This window comes from Pongo pygmaeus, chromosome 9 (genome assembly GCF_028885625.2).
Source record: "Pongo pygmaeus isolate AG05252 chromosome 9, NHGRI_mPonPyg2-v2.0_pri, whole genome shotgun sequence".
Taxonomy (NCBI): domain Eukaryota; kingdom Metazoa; phylum Chordata; class Mammalia; order Primates; family Hominidae; genus Pongo; species Pongo pygmaeus.
This window is the reverse complement of record NC_072382.2, coordinates 114,272,228-114,297,410: the sequence shown is the minus strand read 5'-3', so window position 1 is coordinate 114,297,410 and position 25,183 is coordinate 114,272,228. Positions and strand designations below refer to the sequence as shown.

The 25,183-nt window shown below is 44.2% G+C and overlaps 1 long non-coding RNA gene across 1 annotated transcript; it reads left to right on the top strand.

The window, feature by feature from the left end:
* Positions 1 to 2,161: 2,161 nt before the first annotated feature.
* On the top strand, positions 2,162 to 23,757 carry LOC129007841 (uncharacterized). Its single transcript, XR_008492402.2, has 4 exons — positions 2,162 to 2,284; positions 4,599 to 4,795; positions 9,584 to 9,694; positions 22,146 to 23,757. It is a non-coding gene; the product is annotated as an uncharacterized LOC129007841 (long non-coding RNA).
* Positions 23,758 to 25,183: the final 1,426 nt, after the last annotated feature.

Here is a 25,183-nt window from a genome sequence, read left to right as displayed (position 1 = left end):
CGATTAATCATTGTGTAATGTTGAACCAATAACATTAAACTGAGGCAAGTTTTTTAAATCTCCATAGCAAAGACAAAACTTCTTAAATGAATACTACATATAAATGCACCTGGCACTTAGTGATTTTGTTTTTTTTTTTTTTTTTTGGTTATTCGGTTTCTAAATGTTAGCTTTTCTCTGTCTTCATTGTATTGAGTAGCTAGGAAGAAAAAGACCCAGGCCACGAAGGAAGAGGACTCAGAGGCTGTGAGACTTGTAACTAGTTTTATATGGCACTTATTGTTTACAAGGCAGTTTAATGTCTATTACATAATTTGACTTTTAATCAAATGAAGGAAACAGAGGCACAAAGGAGTTAAGTGATTTTACCAAAAATCACCCTGCTAGTGTCAGAACTGAGTTTCCTGATGCTAAATCCTAAGTTTTTTCCTTTATATCAAATGTATTTGAGTAGAGTCTGCAAAAAAAATGAGAACAGCCACCAAATAAAGCAAAGGAAATGAGAAAAGAAGGCCGACCAAATAGTGTATTACTGTGAATGGGTGAAGTGAAGGAATAGTGCACAAAAGCTTTTAGAGGACAGAAAGGAAATGCAATTATAAGAAGATAGTGTTCCTCCGAGCAGGTCCAGGCTGGCTCTCAGGGAAGCAGGGAGAGAATGGGACTTACTTTCACCTTGATACGATGCACTCTAATTCCTTTCCTCTCACAAAGAAAGGCACAGAGAAGCAATGTGGAGAGTGCTCTCTGAACTTTGGGAATAAAAAACTTTCTGATGTGGCTAATCAGTTTGGCTTATCCAATGAGACACCATCACAGGAGTCAAAGGCGAATCTGGGGATGATTCTGGGAGGGAACAACATTGGATGGTACCACTGCATGGCCTGTCTGGCTCCTGAGCGTGATGTGTTCTCCCTCTCATCTGCTAGATGGGGTCCAGACTCAGAAGGTAGGAGAGCTGCTCTGCTGGGGGCCGAGGTTGCAGTGAGGGGAGAAGTCTGTTACTGCCTAGGGTGAGAAATCACATCAATAATAAACACATCGCATGTCCCCCTTCCAATTTGCAAAGCACTAATACCCTATATTTTTTTCACTTAGCCTCACAAAATCATGCTCATTTTGCTCATTTTACAAAAAAAAAAAAAAAAAAAAAAAAAGGAAATGGATGAAATGAAAGAGCTACTACCATTTTACTGAATGCTGAATATGTGCTAATCACTGGACAAGGAGTCTTGTGCCTTTGTGATTAGCACATACAAGGATCATATAAATGTAATCATCTCAATTCCTCTGTGAGGTATGTCTTTTTACCTCCAGAAGGACTTAAGGTTCAGAGAGGGTAAGAGGCTTGCCCAAAGACCGCAGCTACCAGGTGACAGACCAGAATTCAAATGCAGGATGGCAAGATGCTTACTAGCAGATCATTTTAAACGAGCATGCCTGGCACGCAGTAAGCACTCCATAAGTAGTGTCATCTGCTACCACTGGTGTTCTTAGAAAGGCTCTGGCCCAACCCTATCCTAGAATCATCACTCCATTGCAGCCTTGACACTGGAACCAACTCTTTGCTCTGGAGTTAGGTTAAATCATTGCTGGCTTCAGGCCCTTCTCCATTAAAAAACGTACCCATGGAGATAATGAATACACTGAATTTCTACCAATCATCACGCCTTGGTGTTAATCAGAAGGAGTGTCCCATAGGAAGGCAGGACTGGGCATTCCTCTCTACCCATCACATGATTTGATGAGCACAAGGTGCTGTGGGTTGATGCAGAGTCTTCCTTTCTTAAAGGAGCCCTGATTGTGGACTGGAGGGGCCTATGTGACATGATTCCCGTGAGCCAGCCTGGCAGAGGGCAGGATGGCTATCTCTCTACTGTGGCTACAGCTGCCTTTGGAGCTTTCTCAGGGATCCCGGGTATCCACTGATTGAACAAATGTACACAAACACAGCAGAGCCTGCTCCTGCCAGAAACAGACTCAAAGCTACAGCGACCAGTCCCAGAAAAGTTCCCCCAGGCCAGCTCAACTCCCACCAGCAGGGGTCACACCTAAGCAGCTAGAAGGGTGAGGGGCCCTGAGAGTCTGGCCTACCAACCAGCAAACCTTTGTATGCTGCGGGTGAGGCCCATACTCACCATATGGCCCATACTCACCTTTCCAGCACATGGAAAGGGAACTGGAGGAGAACATTAAGCTGAGAGGAGGTCCTAGTGGGCTGGGGCCAACTCCCCAGGAGCAGAGGAAGCAGCTAGCAGCCTGGATGGGCAGAGGCAAGACCAGGGTAAGCTACATCTCAAATTGTGCCTCTGTAGGTAGCTGCCAATGCCACCTTAATGAGGTGTCTCAGACAACCAGAGGCAGCTGTTCACCTGATGGCCTTTCCCGGCTAGTGGCAGGAGGCTATGTCACTTCCCCTGGAATGCCACCCCGGTCAGATGGCCAGATAGAAGCTGAAGCAGCCCTGAGTCAGTCCTGGAACCAGAGCCCCCACAGTGGGCACTGAACAAGGCCATGACCCGTCCCAGCTGAAAGGGTGGAGAGGGCCCTTTCCATAGCCATTTGGATTCTGATTTATTCTTCTTTCCCTCTGGAAGAAGAGTCAAAGGACCTTCCTCAGCAAGGGAGGTGGTAGGAACCAGGGTGATTGTCGCAGGCTGGGTTTGGATACTTTTGTGGTATCTCAGAGCGTGAGCACGAGACATACCTGGAAAAAAAAGTCTTGAATAAAACATGGAAAATGAAGTCCACCTTCCAGAGTTTTTCTCATAGCTGGGAGTTGGGGCATCTGTGGCAGCTGACTTCATTTTCCCCTTAGCATCTGAGGTCCTCACAGCAGGCAGACCTAGCTAGATTTCAGATGACTCCATCCACAGGGGAACAGGATTCAAATCGCCTCCTGATAACCTCTCGGGACATTATTTTCCCCCTTCTGGTTAATCTCTATTTCAATGTTAAGCAGAGACCTTTCTTCCCTCTCGGCTACTATCCAATTTATTAGTTTAATTTAGAAAAGGACTCTTTAAAACATTCCATTGAAATGATTATCCTGGCCTGGGAAAGGAACCCCAGCCACAGTGGGTGGTTTGTGTTGCTCTGAGGCCATGAGGCTGGCACTGGCTCCCTGGTGAGTGATGGGGACACACCCTGTGGCCCGGGGCTAGAGGACAAGGGCTGGAGCACAGTGCCCTGCACCTAGCTCCTGATGGGTCAGAGCCCAGTTAGGCTGTGTGCAGGGGGAACAAGATGGGTGCACCCACAGATAGGGGGCTGAGGTGGGAGAGGGTAGGCACGGGGGGCTGACCCCAGGCAGGACCAAGACCTGAGCTGACAGGTGCAGGGCAATCCCCAGGATGCCTTGCTGCCCTCAGTCTCCAAAGGAGGCGAAAATCCTCACCTGTGCTTAGCATTCCCCTGCCTCTGTGGCAAGGAGTCCTGCTCCCTGAGGGTGACCACTTGGTCCCTGGCCCTGACTGCCCCAGGACAAAGTACAGAAAGGTCTGTTGAGAGTCAGCAGGTGAGGTCGGAAGAGGTAGGCTTTGAGGCAGACAGAATGAATCCAATTCAGACCCACCACTCACTGACTAGGTGACCGTGGGCAAGTGAGTTAATTTCTTTATGACTGACTTTCTTCCTCTGAAAGCTGGAGATGATGATAGCTACCTGAAGTATTTTGTAAGGAGAATGTATGAGTGCAGGAAGAATGGCCAGTGAGGAGCCTGTCAAGTAGGTGCTCAGTAAAAGTCCTTTTCTGCTTCCCTTTCCATCTGAGCAGGGCCAGGGGAGAGGTCCCAGAGCTCAGCCTGGCAGCATTTGCTGCCAGCCCTATTGGTACCTGATGCTGTTTCTCTGAGTCTCCTACTTGAGGGGATATGATCCACAGGGAGACAGAGCCTCAAACCTGAGACAAGGCCAGCCTGAACAGAAGTTGGACAGATGCTAGGTATTCACTGGGCACAACCCCTGGAGGCCATGTAGGTAAGCACCCACAAGCACCCACATTTGCATGGTGTTCTATAAACCTCAAAGCATCTTTGCCTATGTTTCAGCATTTGCCTAATACCACACTTTGAGGTAGATAGAGCAGGTATGCCCTTTATCTTTCTCATTTTACAGATGAGAAACCCAAGGTTTCAGCAGTTTCTATAACTTGCCCAAGGTCACAGAGCTAGTGAGATGCAGAGTTGGGGTTCAAACCCACTTCTTCCAGCCTCCAGTCCAGTACCCTTTCCACCACGCGCTGTTAACAAGCATCTTTCCACTGAAGCTTCTCCTGAGGCTGAGGAGGAGATAAGATTCCGTTCAAGGTTAACCACAGCCTCTGAGTTGGAAGGACTGGGGTGGGGGCTGACCTCTCCGGACTGGATTGTTGATTTAGTGCTAGCTTGACCCCTTCAATTAGCTGCTGGACGGAGCCAGGCCCAGGAGAGATGAACAGCAGGGCTTAATGGAAATGGGGATGCTGGTGATGATATGAACAATCTGAATTATGGTCTCAATTTGCACAGAGCCTGATAGATTTGCAATAATTCCAAACCAGGTCAAGTGTCTGTGTCTCCTCTTTTGCTGATCTTACACAAGATATCTCCATTTGTCAGGCTCCGACTCCCTCTCTCCCAGAAGCTGCCAGCCCCCTCTTCCCCCCTGCTTTTGCAAAGTTTTCTGAGTTCCGTCTGCAGTACCCTGACCCAAGGGCACCTCTACAGCTGGGCCCAGAGGGACTGAAGCTGCTACTAGCATGGCACGGTCCTGGGAGCTATGAGGACACCCACAGAGACAGACGGTGCACACTGAGGTAAGAAAAGGGTCAGCTCTCCATTGTCCTGAGGCCTCATGCTGTGGTCATTTTTGTTTGTTTGTTTTGAGATGGAGTTTCACTCTCATTGCCCAGGCTGGAGTGCAATGGCATAATCTCGGCTCACTGCATCCTCTGCCTCCTGGGTTCAAGTGATTCTTCTGCCTCAGCCTCCCAAGTAGGTGGGATTACAGGCACCTGCCACCATGCCCGGCTAATTTTTTGTATTTTTAGTAGAGACGGGGTTTCACCATGTTGGCCAGGCTGGTCTCAAACTCCTGACCTCAGGTAATCCTCCTGCCTCAGCCTCCCAAAATGTTGGGATTACAGGCATGAGCCACTGCGCCTGGCCCTGTGATCGTTTTTAAGACAAGGAGATGGCATAATTTGGTATCTTAGGGGATCATCTTATGTAGGTGTAAAATGGCTACAATTAATGGATGCAGTTACAATATAGTCCTCCTAGAACCAGGAACTAGGACAGCAGAGGCCTGAAGTAGATGCCAGACCCTCCTCCAGGCCAAACCAGGGATAACTGACCTATTCCACAGCTCATGAGCATTCTTAGACCTGGGCACTGACATCAGCTACACTGTATGGCACCCTAGGCAAGCCTGTTCATGGTTCTGCTCCTTCCTTCTTAACCCTTGGTATGAACTAATCTATATAGATTGCTAGATAATCCACAATTGTTGGATAAGCATCAACTATATACTTGGCTCTGGGATGGGTGCTTTGGGATAAAGAAGACTTTAAAAAAATAACTATCATTTATTGAACACTTATTATATGCCAGGTATTGTGCTAAATACATTACATATATTATCTCTTCCTTTCTCGTTTTTTTACCTTAAAAGGTAAGGTCTATTATCATCTCCATTGTATAAAGAAACAGAGGCCCAGAGAATTTAAGTAACTTGCTAAAGATGACATAACTGATAAGAGGAAGAGATGCAATTTCCACTCAAATTTGTCTTGGTCTCAAAATATGCTCCTGACCACTAAGGAAAGATACCATCCCAACCTTCAGGAGCCTAAAATCTAATAGGAAAGAAAGAAACATAATACACAAGGAACACAAGGATAATAAAGCAAAACAGCAAAGAAGATGCCACTCTGTGCTGTGTAGATGAGAGACACTTGGCCTTGAGAGCGATGAGAGAGCAGCGTAGGTCAAATCAATGAAGAAACATTTGAGTAAGCGTTGGAGTGTGGGAAGACTGAAGCAGGGAAAGAAAATGTATCTAGTGAACAGAGTAGAGCAGAGAGGCCCCAGCAGGAACTTGGGGCATGGGAGGAAGAAAGCCTAGAGAGAACACTTAGAGCCACGTTAAGAAGGACCTTGAGTGCTGGGATAAGGAATATAAAATTGGTCTCTTGGATAACACAGAAGAGGCTTCAGCTGAGAGAACATAGGGGCACGACTGCATCACAGTGTGGGCAGCAAAGAGCTCTTGCCCCACCTGGGAGACACAACCTTCCTGGCACTCAACACCTGCCCTGAGCAGCCGCTGCAGTAATCTATAAGACAGAATGTGGAGACTCGTGAATAAGAGGACCCATTAACAATCCCCACCTTCTGGGGGTCAGAAGGTTAAAACAGAGAAAGACAAGAGAGGAGAGAGGAGGACAGGGTGGGACTAAAAGCAGAAAGATGGCATAAGCCAAGTCCTGAACCCTGGGGGACACCCCTGGCCATGAAGCTGTCTGAAAACCTACAGGTGAGATCACCAGAATGTACCCTGGGGCCAAACACTCCCAAACTGGGGAGCTGGGGAAACCGCTTTGTACAGCATCGTGACCCAGCTCACTCCTGAGCAGTGGGCTCTGTAAGAGCCGAAAGACTCTCTTCTCGTGGAAGCTAAGATTGGTAGTAGCCAAGCCAGCTGGAATGTCTGTTCAGCTACCACAAAGGGCAAGGCTGATGGAAGTGGGAGCTATGTTTTCACAGCTCCAGTTCCCCTCTAGCAGGGCCTGTGGGTGGCAGGGGCGTGCTGAACAGCAGGGGCTGCTCCAGACCATCAGCCTAGACCGACTCAAACAGGAAATATCATCCATTGGTTCTGCAGCAATGGCTGGTGAGCCCCACATGTTATCTGTCCCACCAGACAGAACTGTGCCTTATGGAGAAAGAGCAGCTGACATGTTCTCTATGGGAAAGGTACAAGTAGGATCTGGAGGTGGGGTGGGAAGAGATCACAGGACTTAAACTAGCCCCAGCCTAGTAGAGGTCAAGCACTATAGAAAGTCACCTTTAAATCATTCCTTGGAGGGATCTGAAAGTCATGGTTGACTTCCTGACAAGAAGAGTTTGGTGAAACTCTTGGAAATCATTAGTTCAACACTTTACAATTTGACAAGGTCTCTTACTTACATTATCCCACCTAGTTGCCACTATAACCCTTTGAAGTAGACAAAAGAGATATCACTCTCCACATTTTACAAATGAAAAAAAAAAAAAACGGAGGATCAGAGAGGGCTATGTCTTGCCCAAGGTTGCGCAGCTCAGGAGTAGGATTGCAGGGATTCACTCCTGGGCTCTTCTCTTCATAGCCCTTGTTTCTTTATTAAACCCTGTTGTCCACTCTGCAGTGACTGTCAAATTTGAAGAAGGCAAGACCAATCCTAAAAAATAAGAACCTTAACTGGTCACTCATGTTGCACAGAAATAGTTTGTTTAAACTGTTTAGTTTCATAATGGGTTACCCTGTTATATCCCAGAAAGGAGGAGGGGCACATGAACTGAGGAGAAGGTAAACTAAGATCCATTAAGTCTATTGAATAGGCTGGGTGTTATAATAAATATCTTTATTTAACATTCATTATTTATTCATCCATACATTCTACAATTACATTCCTGAAAGTTAGGCACTATCCCAGAGGGACACAATGAAAACACAGAAGACATGACCCTGTCCTCATATAATGTAAATTCTAGTAAAGATTATAGAAAACAACCAACCAAAAAAACCCTTCTGCATTACGCTAATGAAACAAAGAAATAAAAGACTAAGGTAGATAACGGAAAGAGAGTATGTTCTTTAGGTACTATAGTTAGAGAAGGCCTCTGTGAGAAGCTCTCATTGGAAAGAAACCATGGAGGATCATTTCAGGCTGATCATCTGGAGCAGTAGGCCACACCCAGAGGAGGAAGAATCTACAGAGTGTTTAAATAAAGTCAGATTCACTGGAACAAACAGAATTGGGAACCCATTCCTAAAGGGGTGAAAGTAAGGACAGATGGCATAGTATTGTGTTAGGCAGGGGAAAGAGCTGGGTTTACTCACACTGCATTAAAGGATTTTATACAAGTAGGTGGCATGATCTAACAGATATTTTAGGAAGGTCATTTCTATTGCTGTTTGGGGAATACAAGGGGTAAAGTTGAAACAGGAAGCCTAGTTAGAAAAGTATTTCAATCATTCTGTTGGAAAGTGATGGCAGCGTGGTTTGGGGAAGGCAGTAGAAAATGGGAAATGAATGCAGAATCTATTTTGGAGGTATAATTGACAGAATTTGCTGTTGGATTAGAAAGGTAGGAGTTAGAGAAAGGAAAGAATCAAGAACAATTTCTAGAGTTCTAATTTAGGTAATTGGATGAGTGGCAGTGACATTTATTGAGACACAGCAGGCAAGGCAAGAGAGGTTTTGAGTGAAGAGGTGGGAGTGAAGAGTTCTCTTTTGGATGTATTAACTCAAGATGTCAGTGGGACATTCCAGAGGAGATGTGAAGTAGATATTTGTATATGGAAGTCTGGAGTTCAGATGATAGGGCTGGGCTGGAGAGACAAATCTGACAATTGTCAGTACCTACGTGGCATTTTAAAGTCACGGGAATGAGAATACCTAGAAAGAGAATGTAGAGAAGGGAAAGGAGGTCTCATGATTTAGCCTCAAGGAAGTCCAGCATTTGGAGGAGGAGAACGCAGCAAAGAAAACTAGAAGTGGATCAGGGGGCAGAAAAAGAAAACAAACACAGGAGCCAAGAAGTCACAGCATCCACAAAGAGTTTCATGTTTCAAGAAGGAAATATAAACAACAGTGTCAAATTCTGCTGAGAAGTCAAGAGGAGGACTGATTTGGCCACTGGAAAGTCATCAGTGACCTTTAGAAAAGCAGTTTCAGTAGAGTGTGGAAGCAGCCAGATGGGAATGAATTGAGTTGTAAATATGAGGTATGAGACCAAGACAAACAACTCCCTCCCCTACCCACCAAAAAAAAAAAAAAGAAAAGAAAAAGAAAGGAAACACTGGGTGAATTGCACAGGGTTGAGGGAAGGTTACTATGTTCTTGATGTTTCATAAGTGAGGAGATGCTAGAACATGTTTCTATGATGCAAATGATTCAGTAGAGTGGAAGAAATTAATGACACAGTAGAGACAGGGGATAACCAAGAAATACGATCTTTAAGAATGTAGAAGGAGGCAGAACCAGAGCATCTGAGAATTGACTTTTAATAGGGAAGAAATCCTCTCTCCATAATAATAAGAGAGAAGGAGGAAATTGTTGCTGATGCAGGTGGATTTGTAGGATCAATAGGGAATTAGCATCCAGTAGCTTCTATTTCTTCAGAAAGGATTGAGGTCACCCATGGAGAATGAGTGCTGATAAGGGAATGTGGAATTTGAAGAGGGAGGAAAAGATGTGAAATGATTATGTTGGGAAGTGAAGAATAAGTCTATTAGAACACAGTAGAGTTGCCAGGCAGCTATGAGTCCCCAACTGAAATGTGTCGTCATGAATTAATTTCTTTTAAAAAAAACTTTGTTTTGTGGCTTTCTCCATTAGTGTTCGGCTGCTCAGGAACAGGCATGGAGAAGGAAGTTACACTTAGAAGCCCAACAGGAGTTTTGCAAGACAAAAGTTTAATGAAAGGAGAGAAGAGCACAGAAACTGAAGGTATTTCTTAAGGAATTGTAATGAAAAACTATAGAATTTGAGCTGGACTAGGAAGGAAGTAAAGCTAAGCAGGTGCTGGTGGAAAATGAGGAATGAGTGGGGTCAAAGGATTAAGGGTCTCCAAGAAGGCAAAGATTTGTAAAAGAGGAGGTATCAGGGCAAGAAAGGTAGAACAATTGGAAGGTTGGAAAATGATGTTTGAAATTGAGATTTGCAAAGTGGTGTAGTTTCTATTGCCTGCAAGACAGAGTATGGTCATAGGAATGAGGAGGACCACAGAAAAAAACATGGCTGGACACAAGAAGGTCAAGAAGAAGAGGGGCCAGGGTATTGAATGGCTCATCCCTCTGCTTAGCTTATGCTTTGTTTTGAGGCAAGTGGAAGATGTGTACATACCTTCACATGAATCTACCATATTTCCAAGATGTAAATGCCTCACTTGAATTAAGCAGCATCCATATGACCTGTTTCAGCATTACTCAAACTTGTTCTTTATGGCTAAACAACTCTCAGGCATGGTGCTCTTTATGGAGCATCATGAAATATGGACATATTAAACTTAAAATAGCTCAACATAAAATTTTTTTACATTATCAGGTACCATCTAAAACTAGATGTTAGCTTCCATAAGTGGAGTATCTAATGTCAAAGGCTTAGGAGAATGAATTAAAGTAGAGAAATTCTATCCACTCACTTACTGCTTTCCAAGTACTAGGAAAAAGACACCCATCCCCTGTCTCTCATTCTTCCCTGGAGAATGATGTATACCTGATGCTCTGCCTAAATGGGTCTCCGGGGCTCTGAGAGAAAGGGGAGGGACTCCTGGCCTAGGAGAGGGGAGGAGTTGAGGGGCTCCAACCCCAGAGACTTGGTAATAAATGGAGCTAGAGCTTCTTCCTCTTGGTGTCTAGGAAGGGATTCTAAGGAGGGATTCTGAACAACAGGTCAGCCCCATCCACATTTCTAGGCAGATCACATGAGAGCTTCAGGTAATTGCCTCATCTCACCTGGCACATGTTTGCTAATTTTATTACACAGCTTCTTTCTTTCTGTTAACTAGTGGTTTTTAAATATCTTAAAGTAGATGGAGACCATCCTGGTCAACGTGGTGAAACCCCATCTCTACTAAAAATACAAAAATTAGCTGGGTGTGGTGGCACATGCCTGTAGTCCCAGCTACTCAGGAGGCTGAGGCAGGAGAATCACTTGAACCAGGGAGTCAGAGGTTACAGTGAGCTGAGATCATGCCACTGCACTCCAGCCTGGGGACAGAACGAGACTCTGTCTCAAAAAAAAAAAATGTCTGAAAGTGAGAAACATTTATATGTTTCAGAAAGAGTAAGGAAACAGGGAGCCAGAAAGACCACATCCTCCTCCTGAGATCACCTTAGAGGGTACTGGGTGGAGGATGACTTCAGTGGACTCATGTCAATCATTTACAGTCTCTTGATCCACTCCAGTGGTTTATCTGAGCTGAACACTCTGAAACGTGAAGACGTGAAGCAATTTAAAAAGTCCATTTATTGCACAGATGGACCAAAAAGTAAGATGGAAAAGGCACCAGTCTCCCAGGCTATACTGTCTATTCTGGGCCCCTGAGTAAATAAAAGACTCACACTGACCTGATATAAGAGGCCGATGGGGACCAGAGAAGCACTTGATCCCACGTGTTCATTCTGACAAGTTTAGACAAGACTAACACCAGATGAGTCTAGCCACCCAAGCACATGACCTGGGTCTGGGCTTTTTCTATGCCCCTTCCTCAAACTCCAACTATTATTTTACTTCTTGGGATGCTCAGTAGACCAAAACATTCATCTGTTGGGTCACATGAGCCACAGAATATTGTTTTGAGCTCACGGTACATGTGGAGCCATTATTTGAACCTTGAACAATGGAAAGGCCTTCACTTCTGTCTTTTCCCAAGGGGGAAAAAACGTCTACAGAAAAGATCTCCTTGCATAGAATGCACAAAGTGAAACATCTTCACTTTGCTCGTCTTAACCGCCAAGGTAAGATAATCACAACAATAATTAGAATTTTTAAATATCCTCTACTTAGAGAAGGAAACCCCCAAGATGTAAAATCAGCTGTGGCAGCTATTGAAAAGGGACAAAAAGCAAGCTACCTCCCAGGAGTCTTTGAGAAGAAAGGAAAGCCATCCGAAAGGGTGCTTCATCAGCAGGAGGCTTCTTGGCAATAATGATGATGATAATTTGTGGGATGTATATACCTGAGACTTAGGAAAAGTAGCAGATAGCAAACCTAAAAAGAAATGTCTTCCTCAACCCTCACAAAAAGATTATTACCATTTGATGATTCTCATTGTCTAAATGCTCCTTAAGGGAGCCAAGGGAATTGAACGTCTAAAACTTGAAAAAAGGGTTAGAAATCTAGAAAAAGCTTAGACAGTGATGAGAGTTGGGATAAGTGGGGAAGGGGCTCTTTGTCCCCCCTAGTGGATCAGAGCTCACTGCTATTATGAGAAAGAAAGAGAAGATCATCTTTCTTGTAACTTTACTTGTGGGTTTCCAGCTTGTCTCAAACTTTGTCTGAAATCCTTCTCTGTACCCTTTCCAGTATTCCAGTACAGGCACCTTTAAAGATGCCACTCATTTTACCATAAGATGAGAGTATTACAGTCATGTTTAGGTTGTATAGATTTAGTTGTATCTGCCTCGCTTTCTGCTCAGGCCTCCGGTTTGGGCTTTAAATTGACTGACAATGGGACTCATACACACTGTGAAAGTATAAACCAGCACAGGCTTTTTAGAGGGTACCTTGGCAGTAAGTATTTTTTAGAAAAACCTCTACGTGAGTGCATTCGCTTGGACCCAGCAAGTCCTGTTCTAGGAATTCATCCTAGGGAAGCGATTAGACACGTGCCAAAAGATTACACAGCTAGGATGTTTGGCTCAGCACTGTTTATAATCATGAAAACTGGGAAAAAGATTCAATGTCCAGCAATAAGGAGTTGGTCAAATAGTGTGACACAGTCAAAATGTGAACCCCTAAAAATAATGATGTAGAGAAGTATTTACTAACTTAGTCATTGATACGCAATGTATTTTAAATGGAAAAAGAAGACCGCAAATATTATTCAAAACCATACTATTTTTGTAAAATCTACATATATGAATAAAAAAGATAAACACTAAGGTATGTATTAGTGGAATGGTGAGTTATTAATGTTTTGAAGGAAACCAAAATATTTCTCTCTAAAATGCTGAAGACTGTTGAGCTAAAAAAGGTTGAAATGCAGGGCATGCTTTGCTCCTCCTCTCTGCCTTCCCCACCCACAGGTAGGCCCCTTCCCTACATTTGCTTATCAGCTCAGAAGCAGAGCTCAGAGACAGCAGCCGTCAGAGGATCTGGGAGCTGACTTTACTCTTACCGTAAATCTACCTTCCCACATTTTCCTGCCTTTTGGAAGCCTGAAGATACTCTCCTCTTTGTCTTGTCATTGAATAGAATTTACGGCTCTGTTAAAATACTATTTAAGCAAGGCCTCTAAAGCCACTGCCTTGAGAAGGAAAAAGAGTTTTGAACTGAGGCCTCTTCTGTGTGATGGGTACAGCACATGTTAATAAACTTCTGCTTGTTTTTCTTTTGTTAGTCTGACTTTTGTTTTCAGGAGAGTAGCTCAACTTAGAACCGAAAAAGATAAAGAAAAGAAATTATGTTTTCTCCCCTACAGTTTATAGTTTCTGTTTCCTGCTTTATCTGTATTTTCTAATTTTTTATAGTGAACAAGTATTGCTTTTGTAGTGAAGAAATCATCTTAATTAGGCTTTCCTTAAAAAATTAGAAATACATTTCTAAGGCAAAACGTATCCCTTCCTCCCTCTCATTGCCATTTTCCCTCATAGAAGCAACATCTATTACTAGTTTCTTGGATGACTTCAGTGACACTGTGCATGTGATAAGGACAGGAGGCAGAGAAATTCTAGGCAGAAAAGGGCAGATCCCCAACAAAACCCCACCCTCAAGCCTGAAACTATGGCCCAAAGTGAGAACTGACATCCCTGTTTTCTTGCTCGAATGTTGCCTTTTCCTAAACCACCCATGGCCCACCCCGTCCCTCAACCTGTGCCTATAAAAACCTCAGACTCAGCTGGCAGAGGAGAAGCAGCTGGACATTGGGGACTATGGCTGGATATTAGAGAGAAGCAGCTTGACTGCAGAGGGACAGCTTGATGGCATAACTGTGGAGAAGAATCTGGCTGAAGATGGCTGGAATTCAGGAGAAGATTTCCTTCCCGCCCCACCCCCTTTTCAGCTCCCCTTCTAGCTGAAAGCCACTTTCATCAGCAATAAAATCCCCCACATTTACCATCCTTCAATTCGTTTGTGCATCCTCATTTTTCCTGGACATTGGAAGAGCTCAGAAGCCAAGTGTGCAAATACAAAAGGGCCAACTGAGCTGTTAACACTCAAGCTGTCCATGGATGGCAGAGCTAAAAGAGCACTATAACATGCCCTCTGGGGACTTTGGGGTCATGAACACCCCACTAGATGCTGCTGCTGGGCCAGCACAGAGTTTGCTCCTGCCAGTGCCCGAAAACACTCTCCCAAGCTCCTGCACCTGCTCATCTGCATGCTCCCTCCCACGAGGGGTGGAACACAGTGTGTCTGGGTGAGTGGAGTTCACCCCTGCCAGTGTGGAAGTGGCCTGCTGGTTCCAGTGCTTGTGCACTCCAGTTCCCACCTTGTTCACTTATGCACTCCCTCCCACGAGGAGTTGAATACTGCAGGCTAAGTACACAAGGTGTCACAAGTGTCACAAGTTTGCAAGACCCTGTCACAAGTCTTGCAAAGGGGTCAGGGAAATATCCTGCATCACCTGTACACATAAGTGAAAAAAAAAATTTATTTTTCAAAACCATATTAATTTAAACCTTAAATCAGAGAGTCAGGAAGGGCTGGTTGTTATGGAAGGAAATGTATCCTGGGGTACTTTTCAACTGCCTCTGACAAGTGGGGCTGGTACCAGGCTGAAGTGAGCAAGGCACTTGACTTGGGCACAAAATGTAAGAGGGTGCCAAATACTCAGTAATCAAGGCAAAGAATATGTTAATACAATATTTTAAGAGTCAAAATCAATGCAAGTACTTTATGAAGAACAAAATCAAGACAGGACCAGATTACTGTCATTTATTTTCCCTTTCACCTCAGGTTTCAATATGGCTCCATGTGGCACTATCACTGTCAGTGGCAAGAAATCAAGTGATAAGAAGAGAGAATGTTTGGGGTGGGGCAGGGAGAGAAAGGGATCTGACCTACACTGACTGTTCACTCTGTGTCAGGACTGTGGTTGACACTTTCTAAACATTATTGATAGCAGGTTGAACCCATCTATCCCACTCATGATGGTTCCCTCTGGATGGAGGAAGCTCTCCAGAGTAACACTCTGACCTTCTCTCCTCTATCCCTGACCCCTCCACAAGGAGATGGAGTCAGTTACCTGACTGGTGGGTGGGTTTGGGAGAAGAATTGTGCATATACAGCCCCGCCCCTTCCTCCCTCTTCCTGATGGGATGTTTCTGCCTACAGAAATATTCAGGAGCCACCTTGAGTCAACAATGACCTCACTTTCTTGGGGAATTGGCTCCCTCTGTCTAGAGGGAAGGCCCCTTTCAGCCATGTTCATACTGTATACACTTGACCTTCTGGTCATAGCACATTAGACCAGGGTGGACACCTGACCAAGCTAGACCAACTAGAGTCTCTCTTTATGGACTCTGGAATTATGATCTAAAGAGAGCTAATTTGGTATGTGTGGAAATAGGCCAAAGAGAGATGCAGTTCAGTCTGTGGCTGGCTAAGCTTTTAACAGTGAATCTAGGAGCTAGGAGATAGCCACCTTTCACTCACTATGGGGCAGGAGGTGGTCACTGACAAGGTGGTCTGCAACAAAGCAGACGTGAAGATGGAGACAAGAAACAATGGCAGGGTCCCTGTGATTCCCAGGTTCTGATTCCAGACCCTTCAGAAGCTGTGTTCCTGCCGTTGGCCTCCATGAGATGCTCCTGTGTATCTAAAATAAGGTTCCTTTTCCAAGCATAAGCTGGCTCAAATTGGTGTCTGTTACTTGTGCCTGAAGAGTCCTGACCACTACAATCATCTGTGTTAATATCATCGTTATTATTCTCACCCACAGTCGTTTCATGCAAGATCCCCCAGACTCATTAGTCTGCTAGATTGCTCTCCTGTGCTCTTTCATTACACTCCATAGAGTTTTTCATCCTTTGGATGACTTAATTCCTCCCCCTACCACTGACTCTTGTTGGTCAACTGGCTGGGGCTGGCATCATGAACAGCAAAATAATTTTTCAAGACAGTTGAGGGTAAAGAAAGGCAGATTTATTAGAGAAAGTACAAAGAAAATGTTGTAAGAAAGCAGTGGGCAGCACAGCAGAGAAGGGACTGTCTGCCAAGAGGCAGTGGCTGGAGGGAAATTTTATAGGGTCATGCTGGAGGGTCTACATGCAGACAAGTCATGCTGCTGGGGCTACATGCTGAGCAAAGTATTTGAGAACAGGATGTGGGGCTAGCAGGTTGTTTGTGATGAACAGTCTCTCAGAACATTGTTCTTCCCTACCTGAGGCCCCTTCCTTGTTGTTGCTTACTTATCAGGACCCAACATTGACACCACCCTATTATTCTTTTCCCTTATAAATACCACCCCCTGTGAATAAGTAGAATTATTTTGCATCATTTACTTTCAAGATGTATTAGTCAGTGTAAGCAACACCAGCTACTATAAAAACCAACCCAAAATCTCGGTGGCTTAACACAATAGAAGTTTGTTTCTCACTCACACAATGTCCAGTGTTCTTGTTCAGGCACCTGTCCTAGTAGGTTCTTGTCCAAATGTGACTCAGAGATCTGCAATTCTTCCATTGTGTGACAACTCTGTCTTCTAGGTCCCCATAGCCCTTCACTTGGCTTCTTCCACATGGCTGGGGATCAGGAAAGAGCACAGAGGATCACACAAGATGTTTTGTAACTAGACAAGTCTAGAAGTGGTACACATCATTTATAGTCAAAACCCATTTGCCAGAGTTCAGCCAAGTGGTTTACCTAGATGGAAGAGGAGTTGTGAGATATAGTTTAATTGCATGTCTCAGAAGGCAAGAAGAGTAGGTTCTCTACCACAGGAAAAGAAATAATGTCTAGCTCTAGAGTAAAGTAACTACTAGTTCTATGACCCTCATAAAGTCATAACCTGTCATTTTTCTTACCTTCTAATGTTAAGAGTTATACATCAATCATTCAAAGCGTATTCTTTGGAACCCAAGGTTTCAAAAGAGATGTCCCAGAGGCAGTGGTATGCTGGACCCAGCTGATACTAGCTCCTAAAAGCCAGTTGCTCAATTTTTGAAAATTTTCCTCTCCTGTTCTTAATTGAAGTCATTATAAAAAATTAAATTACAGGCATATAAACTTAAATTATATTAAAAACAAAGGTAATAAGTATTCAGAATTTACCACTCAATTAATTTACTACATCAAATTCTTAATACCCTTGAGGTTGTTTACAGCAATTGTAGGTTTGGTGAAATAACTGTATAATGGTGCATATAATTCTGAGCAGCAGTCCCAACTCTACCTTCAGTCTTACCACCACATCAGTAGCTTAAAGCAGTGGAAATACTCACACCACGGAAATCTGAACATGCGACAAATCAGGGCTCCCCAACCCCAGAGCCAGTTGTTAAATATTTACTAGCAAACCACAGCCCAAGGCCAGAGAGGGTGTGATGGTGGGGGGGCGGTGGAGTTGGGCAGGGGGAGGTAAGCCCTAAAAAGAGACCGCAGAACTGAAAATGCCCCAGGGCCATTCCCCCGCCCCACCCCCACCCACTTCAATCACAACAGGATGTGGTTTTGTTAGTTTTATATCCTGGGCTTCCATGTGAGCTTTTGTTTCATAAGGGACTTCTCCTGCTTTAAAAGAAAAATATTTTCAAACTCCCGCATTACAAGATTTATAAGGCCCCTTTCTCACCTATTCATTTTTTCCTTCATGCATTTCATTTAACATTTACTGATGCTTACATTTTATGGTGTAGACAGGGTAACAGCTTGTTTGAAGTCAATTTTGATATCAGTTAGTGTTCTACCCTCTTCCCAAGAAAAGGGAAAGAAAGTAGAATTACTATGGATTGAGTTCTGTAGTTTAGATGCTCTCATTCTCATCATCATTCTCATCTTTCATGACTAGCATTTAGATGCTAGTCATTCTCATCACACCCACAGAAGAGGAAAACGAGATTGAGAAAGTTCAGAGACCCGGCCAAGGTACACACAGGAGCAAGTCACACATCTTCCCCATGCCTCCTCCTGCACTCCTTACTAGACCTTGGACATTACTTCAGCAAACATTTATTGAGCATTTTCCATGTGCCTGACACTGTTCTAGGTGCTCGATGTACATGGGTGAATTCCTAAAGAGGAACAAATCCTCTATCAAATCAAGGAAGGAGAATAGGGTCTGGAAGGCAGGAAACCTAAGCATTTCTTAGAACTAAATCAAATGGAAACACTTCAGCTATGACAGGAAATATCTTCTTCATTTACATAGGGCATACACCAAGTAACCAATGGAAACCTACAGAGGGTTTTTAAACCCCCAAAAAATCTGTAACGGGGCTCTTGAGCCCCTATGCTCAGGCCCACTCCCACCCTGAGGAGCATACTTTCATTTTCAATAAATCTCTGCTTTTGTTGCTTCATTCTTTCCTTGCTTTGTGTGTTTTGCCCAATTCTTTGTTCAAGATGCCAAGAATCTGGACACCCTCCACTGGTAACAAAATGTTAGTGTGGATTTGTTAGGATTAGACCAAGGAAAGCACCCTTTTTTTAGTTCTGGCTTAGCCTCAGCCAACCAAAGAGCTGTGTCTCAAGCTAATTTGATCCTCTCTTTCATTCCTTTGGAACCACACCCCCATTGACTTCCACACTGAGTGCAGAAGAAAGCAGGACATAAGAGGATGCACCAAAATGAGGCATGAACTTGTGAAAAAGTCATCATTAATAATAAAGTATGCACAGCATTTTGTTAACTCTCTGCACAAATCGATAGTCTCAACATCTTCCCAGCCTGCTGAATTTTCCTAACTCCTTCCAGGCTGCAGATGTGGGCAAACTGCCATACTATAAACCTTCTCTCTCCTCTGGGTCTCATTTGTTCTCTGACCAGAACCTAGTAAGGCCTTATCCCAACTGAGGAGGGCTAACTGATGACTGTCACTTGGGATTCGCTAAATCAGATGGTTTTTTAAAAAAATTGCATTGAGTTCCTTTGGTCTGTGATAATGCAAGAAAGCACAAATCAAGAGTTTCTATTCCCATGTTCCAAGTAGCTGGAGCTGGGTAGCAGTTGTCAGTGTCTGCTGGGTGTGCAGAGCTGTGCAAGCCCCTGCAGAGAGAGAGAGACAGAAAAGATCCAAATGTCATGTGAGGACTGGGTGAGGAACCCAGACTGCTAGCTCCCTCTCCAATGCTCTTTCCCAGATTGCTCATCACTTCTGATTGCGGTCAGCAACAGTTGCAGGGCTCCTCTCTGTCGCACTCTTCCCAGTAAGGAAAGGCCCTGAGCGTTCTGCTATGCCTCCCCTCGGAGCCTCCAGCCAGCTCCAGACGCTTCACCAATCTTTGCTGCTTTCACTCATTTTCTCCCCTACCAACACTCACTCTGATTTGAGGGCTCCTGAAAGTCAAGACAGGATACACAGGGTGTGGCTCTGTCCTCCAGGTATTCCAAGTTACTTGGGTAACCATTGTTATATCTTTAGAAGTGTGAAGTTTAGTTATGAATTCATCCACACATACCTGCCCACTTTATCCCCTTCTCTTCTCCCGGGCTCCTGAGACTTAACCGAAGCTCTCTATTCCTAGGACAAGTGACTTGGCAGAAACACACACCCTGTGAGTTCTTTTGAGGAAGGCAATGGAGAGTAAGAGGGTATTAGTCCGTGTTCTCCAGAGAAACAGACCAATAGGATGTAGCTATAGAGAGAGATTTATTTTAAGGAATTGACTCACACAATTCTGGTGGCTATAAAGTCCAAAGTTGTAGGGCTGGTTAGCAGCCTGAAGACATAGATAAAAGCTGATGTTGCAGCCTGAGCCTGAATTCCTCCAGGCAGCAGCAGATTGGAACTTCAGGAAGGGTTTCTGTGTTGCAATCTTGAGACCAAATTGCTTCCTCTTCCAGAAGCCTGTCTTTGCTCTTAAGGCCTGTCAACTGATGAGATGACAGCCACCCACATTGCGGAAGATAATCTGCTTTATTCAAAGTCTGCTGATTTAAATGTTACTCACATCTGAAAACTTCCCTCACAGCAATATCTAGACTGGTGTTTGACTACACAACTGAGCCTAGTCAAGTTGACACATAAAATTGACCATCACAAAAGTGTTCTCACTTCAGAGGCCCTCTGCCCTCTGGCCCTTACGGTGGAGTAAAATGGATTTCTCCACCTTAGAATTTGGAAGAAGGGATTTAGAAACAATACCCTTAATTATCATGAAATATAAAGGAGTTTTGCCATGTAATGCAAAACAGGAGGAGGAAAATTTTCACAAGAAATAAAGATGAAATTAAGTTGCTAAGAAGAATATAATTTCCCAAGTGACGGTTGTGGAAGGAAGTTAATCCCTATTGTAGGGAGACATGTTTAACTTAGAAGACATTAGCAGGGAAGAACAAGCCATTATTCAAAATGGACCTTCTTCTCCCAACACCTCCACCAAACCACATTACTCCCATTCGTGGGCCCGGAATTCACCCTTCCTTCCCCATCTACCTGTGGAACCAATAGCTACTGAGGCCAGGGTCCATTCTTCCCATATACAGCCGGTAGACAGCAGGCCAAAGGGAAAATCTACTAACCTGCAGAGTACACTGTGTGGACTCACTCAGAATCCCAGACTTGGCATCAACATTATTTTAAGCTGAAGATATTTGAGATTCAACAGATACAGAAAGAAGACTTCTCAGAGCTTCCCTTATCTGACTCAACAGAGATACTTCTGAGAAAGGAGAACTGCCATAAATTCCCTCTTTGGGGCAAGTCTATTCCCAGGAGAGAAACCAAGAATAAATCTACCATAAATCTCCTCTCTGGGGGAGTTGTATGGCCGTAAAGAAGACAGAAAGACCACTCACACCTGCATAAACAAACATTATCTTAAACTTTACCTCGTATTTATTCTCCCAAAAACCCATTTGTCTTTCCTAAAGAAACTTATTTGTCCTTCTCATAGAAGCCTTTGCTCTCCCTACCCTTTCTCCTAAATTAGGTATATAAGCTCCAAATTCTGACCATCCCTTTGAGTTACACATCACTGAGTACTCATCACTGAGTGTCCATGTGTACATATTTTGTGTGCATAAATAAGCTCTTTCTTTTCTCTTGCTGATCTGTCTTTTGTCAGTTTAATTTGCCCATCCCCAGGTACAGGACATCAGAGGGTATAGAAAAAGCTTTTCTTCCCCTACAATACCAAGACTGAAACCTACCCAGAGAAAAGGAAGTGCTAAATGAACATGGGCTTTGCTCTTTCTTTAGGAAGAGGTAATGTCTAGGGAGAAAAATAATTGGAAGCAGTATATCAGAGGAAGAAAGGATTAAAAGAAAATAGGGAGGAAAGGAGTAACATTGTGGTTAAGGCTGGAAATCCACCGAAGGCCCAGCAGCATCAGTGTGGAAGATCCCAGAGAGCTTGGCAGCAAGGCTTTGCTCTAAGTGTGGAAATGAGGGAAGTAGACAATTGACCAGGGTAATAACACTTGATTCCTGAGTAAAAAATCTTCTTAATCCATCTGACTGATCCAGTGGATGTACGCTTTAGGAAAAATAGGTGAGGAAATACTTGCAACAGGCAGGAGAGAGAGGATGCCCTCCTTCCCAGCAGAATGGCAGCTCCACTGGTCAGAGAAGCAGCAGCCTGTGCCAAATAGCTCAGCCGAAGAAATAGTAAAGCTTATTGCCCAACCTTTTCCTCCACAGAGGTAGAGGCCAGACGCAGATATTGAAGGACAGAGACAAATGGAGACCACTGTATGGGTCTAACTATCTAAGTAGCCTAGATTGTAACTAGGGTTACAATCTAACTAGCCAATGGCAGTGACCAAGAGAATTTTGTATCAGTCAGGATTCCAACAGAAAACACATAGCACACTCAAATCAGGACTACTTGAGGAGGCTTTAATGAAAGACTGTTTACAGAAATATAGGCAGGGCATGGGGGGAAAGGGAGAATGCATCAATCCAGAGGAATAAAGGAAGGGGCAGTGACCAGAACCCAAAAGAAATAAGCTTGCAGAGAAGGCTTCCTTGAGAGGGGCAGTGACCAAGGAAGACCACCAGCCCAAGGCAAGTCTGCAGGAAAGAGCCCAGGGGAATAAATGCCCTGACCCTACATGCCCCTTTTCCTCCAGCTGACCACCTGCGCTCCTCCTTGGCCAAACTTGACAGAAATCTAGAATGCAAGGAACCATTGCTGTCATCCATCAAGTCAGCCCCAGGAAAGAGAGTGGAGCTGAGAAGGCTGGAGAGAGAATCTGGAGGAGCAAACAGAAAGTACCTGACTGGGTCACCAACATCCAGGAGAGGGTCCCTGTGTGTCAAGGATCCTGAGAGGGACAACTGATGCATAACAACAGATAATGGGTCCACACTCCTTTCTGCCTCCTCCTGATCGCAAAACCCACTACATACATGTAAATGTACCACACACACATGCCCACTACACACAGATATATATATAGATACACATCCACACACATAGGGATACACATACACACAGGCACACAAACACATTGCACATGTGCACAATGCAAACATACATGCATGTACACATATAAGCACGCGTACATATGTGAACACATGCACACACACACATACCCACACTTAATCATAGTCTGCACACGTATCACTGCACACTGCTCAGGCTCCTCCAGATCAGTCAGAAATTATAGGAGATAAAACCAACAGAATTTAAACAAAGATAAGAAAGACCTGGAATGATGGGCAGACTTGTCTAATTATTGCTATTTTTAGAACTCATACTGCAAGTGGTAGAAAAGAATGGGGGTGGGGGGTGCTGACCAAAGAGATTGCTTCATTATTGGAAACAGAAGATAAGTAGGCTGAAGAGGGTGATTGGAAAATTGAGAACAGGGAGGCAGCTCTTCCCCTCTCCCCTCCACCCCCATGTCTCCCTCTCCCATTCCAGGAGCTGAGCACTAGGAGAAAGAAGGGCACATGAGACCAGATGATGGAAGCTGACCTGGTTTTCCACTCTGGCTACAGACTTTCTGGATGTGTGACCTCAAACATGTTCCTGAGGGCTACCTCTAGCCTATAAGCTGTCTTTGTGCAAATAGAAGACACCCCTTTGCACAGGTAAATAAGAGAATATTCTGGTTGGATGCAGCACCTCATAGTTCCTGATCTGGCAAACAGTGCATGGCTGAATTTCCACCCTCCCAACAGTACATTTGTGCAGCATCCTAGCTACCCAACCACATGCAGCAAGCAGGTGTCACATCACATCTGTAGACCCCTGCTTGTCCTCTCCATAAGTGAAGATAATATCTGCGAAACAGGGAGATCCAACACAGGAGACAAAATGCAAGGCGAGAACCAATAATTTTTTTTAAAAAAGTCATTCAAGGTCTTAGGGTGCAGGCCACCCAGGACAAAGACTGGGAGGAGCATGGGTTCTCTGCCACATATGAGGGGGCAGTGAAGACCAATTTTGATTGATATCTTAGAGTAGGAAGTTGGAGGATTTAGGGATACCCAGTGACTGAATTCTAGGTTACATCATCAATATCACTAATTTCTTGACATAGAAGCTGACCAGCTCTCAGCATTTCATAATCATTGCAGAGTGCAGGCTAGGGGCTCTGGGGCCCCAGCCCTGCCAGTTTGTAATTGATGTAGGTTAACTCTATTCCCCAGTTTCCTCATCTGTAGAATCAGGTAAGTGGCCTACCTTTTTCATAGAGGAATTACAAAAATAAAACAGAATAATATCTGTGAAAATGTTTTGTGACTCATGTGGGATCATTTGGATTCTTCTTGTTGCTGGTTGACAAAATACTATTTTCGATGATCCCTGGGCTTTGTTCCAGCCTCCACCTGGGGTCACTTGCCCAACTTGTTAGGAGCTTCACTATCAGCTCAGGAGGTAGGTTTCCAATGTCTTCTGCACGTGATCCAGGAAAAAGAAGGCTTATGTTCCAGAAGAAAACTTCAGGTTAGACTTAAGGAAGAACTTCCAGACATTGAATCAGATGAGTAAACAAGAAAGTGAACTTTGTACTGGGAGGGAGGGCAAAGGTCTTTCAAAACAGGATTGAACCCCTCATCTATTGAGAGTGATTTAGAAGTATGTTTGGATTGACTCCTGGGACACTCTGAGCCATGGAGATAAGAGCTATACTTATGAGCCCCTTCTAGGCTCCTTTCCAGGCTCCAGAGGTTAATGTTTCCATTTAAATGGAAATTGAGTGCAAAATTATTAGCAACTGTTCAAAAAGAACCAAATTACAAGAGGCTGTTCTTTGTACAGTACAAACAGAGCTGCTGCTGGTGTTCTGCACCTTAAGTACAAAGGTGAGTCCTGCTGAAGGTGGGTGACTCCTCTACCCTCAGAGGAGTTGAACCCCTGGAAATGGTTCCTTTGGAACACAGACTGGGAAGGCAGAAAGCTTCCCTCTGGCCTCGGATTCTAGTAAGCCCCAAAGGAGGGTCAGATGCAGAAGTTCCAAGAACAGCTGCAGAATACGGGTCGCATCGGTTCTCACCTCCCCGGCATCGCCTGGCACATAAAATCAATCCTCATTACTCACCAATTCCATATTTGCAAATTCACCTCCTCGCTTAAATTTATGTATAACCCCAAAATCAATGTCCGAGGCACTTTTTATAGTCATTTGCAAGCATGCACAGAGCAGTGACAATTTTGAAAAGCCTGATGTACACATTCCCAGGTGAGAGAGAGCAAGGGGATGCTCTGCCTTCTCATTTCAGCTCTCATACTGTAAACAAATGTCCTTTTTTATTTTTGAGACAGGTTCTTGTTCTGTCATCCAGGCTAGAGTACAGTGGTGGCACAATCATGGTTCACTGCAGCCTTGACCTCCTGGGCTCAAGCCATCCTCCCACCTCAGCATCCTGAATAACTAGAACTATAGGCGTGCACCACCACACCTTGCTAATTGTTTAATTTTTTGTAGAAACAAAGTCTCACTGTGTTGTCCAGGCTGGTCCCGAAGTCCTGGGCTCAAACAAATCCACCCACCTCAACTCTCCAAAGTGCTGGGGTTACAGATGTGAACTACCATGCTCACCTAACAAGTATCTTTTTCATGGTCTATTTAGTACTTTTTTTTTTTTTTTTTGGTCATTCTACTATGTAAAATGGCCACCAAGTGTAATGCTAAAGCACTTTCTAGAATTCCTATGT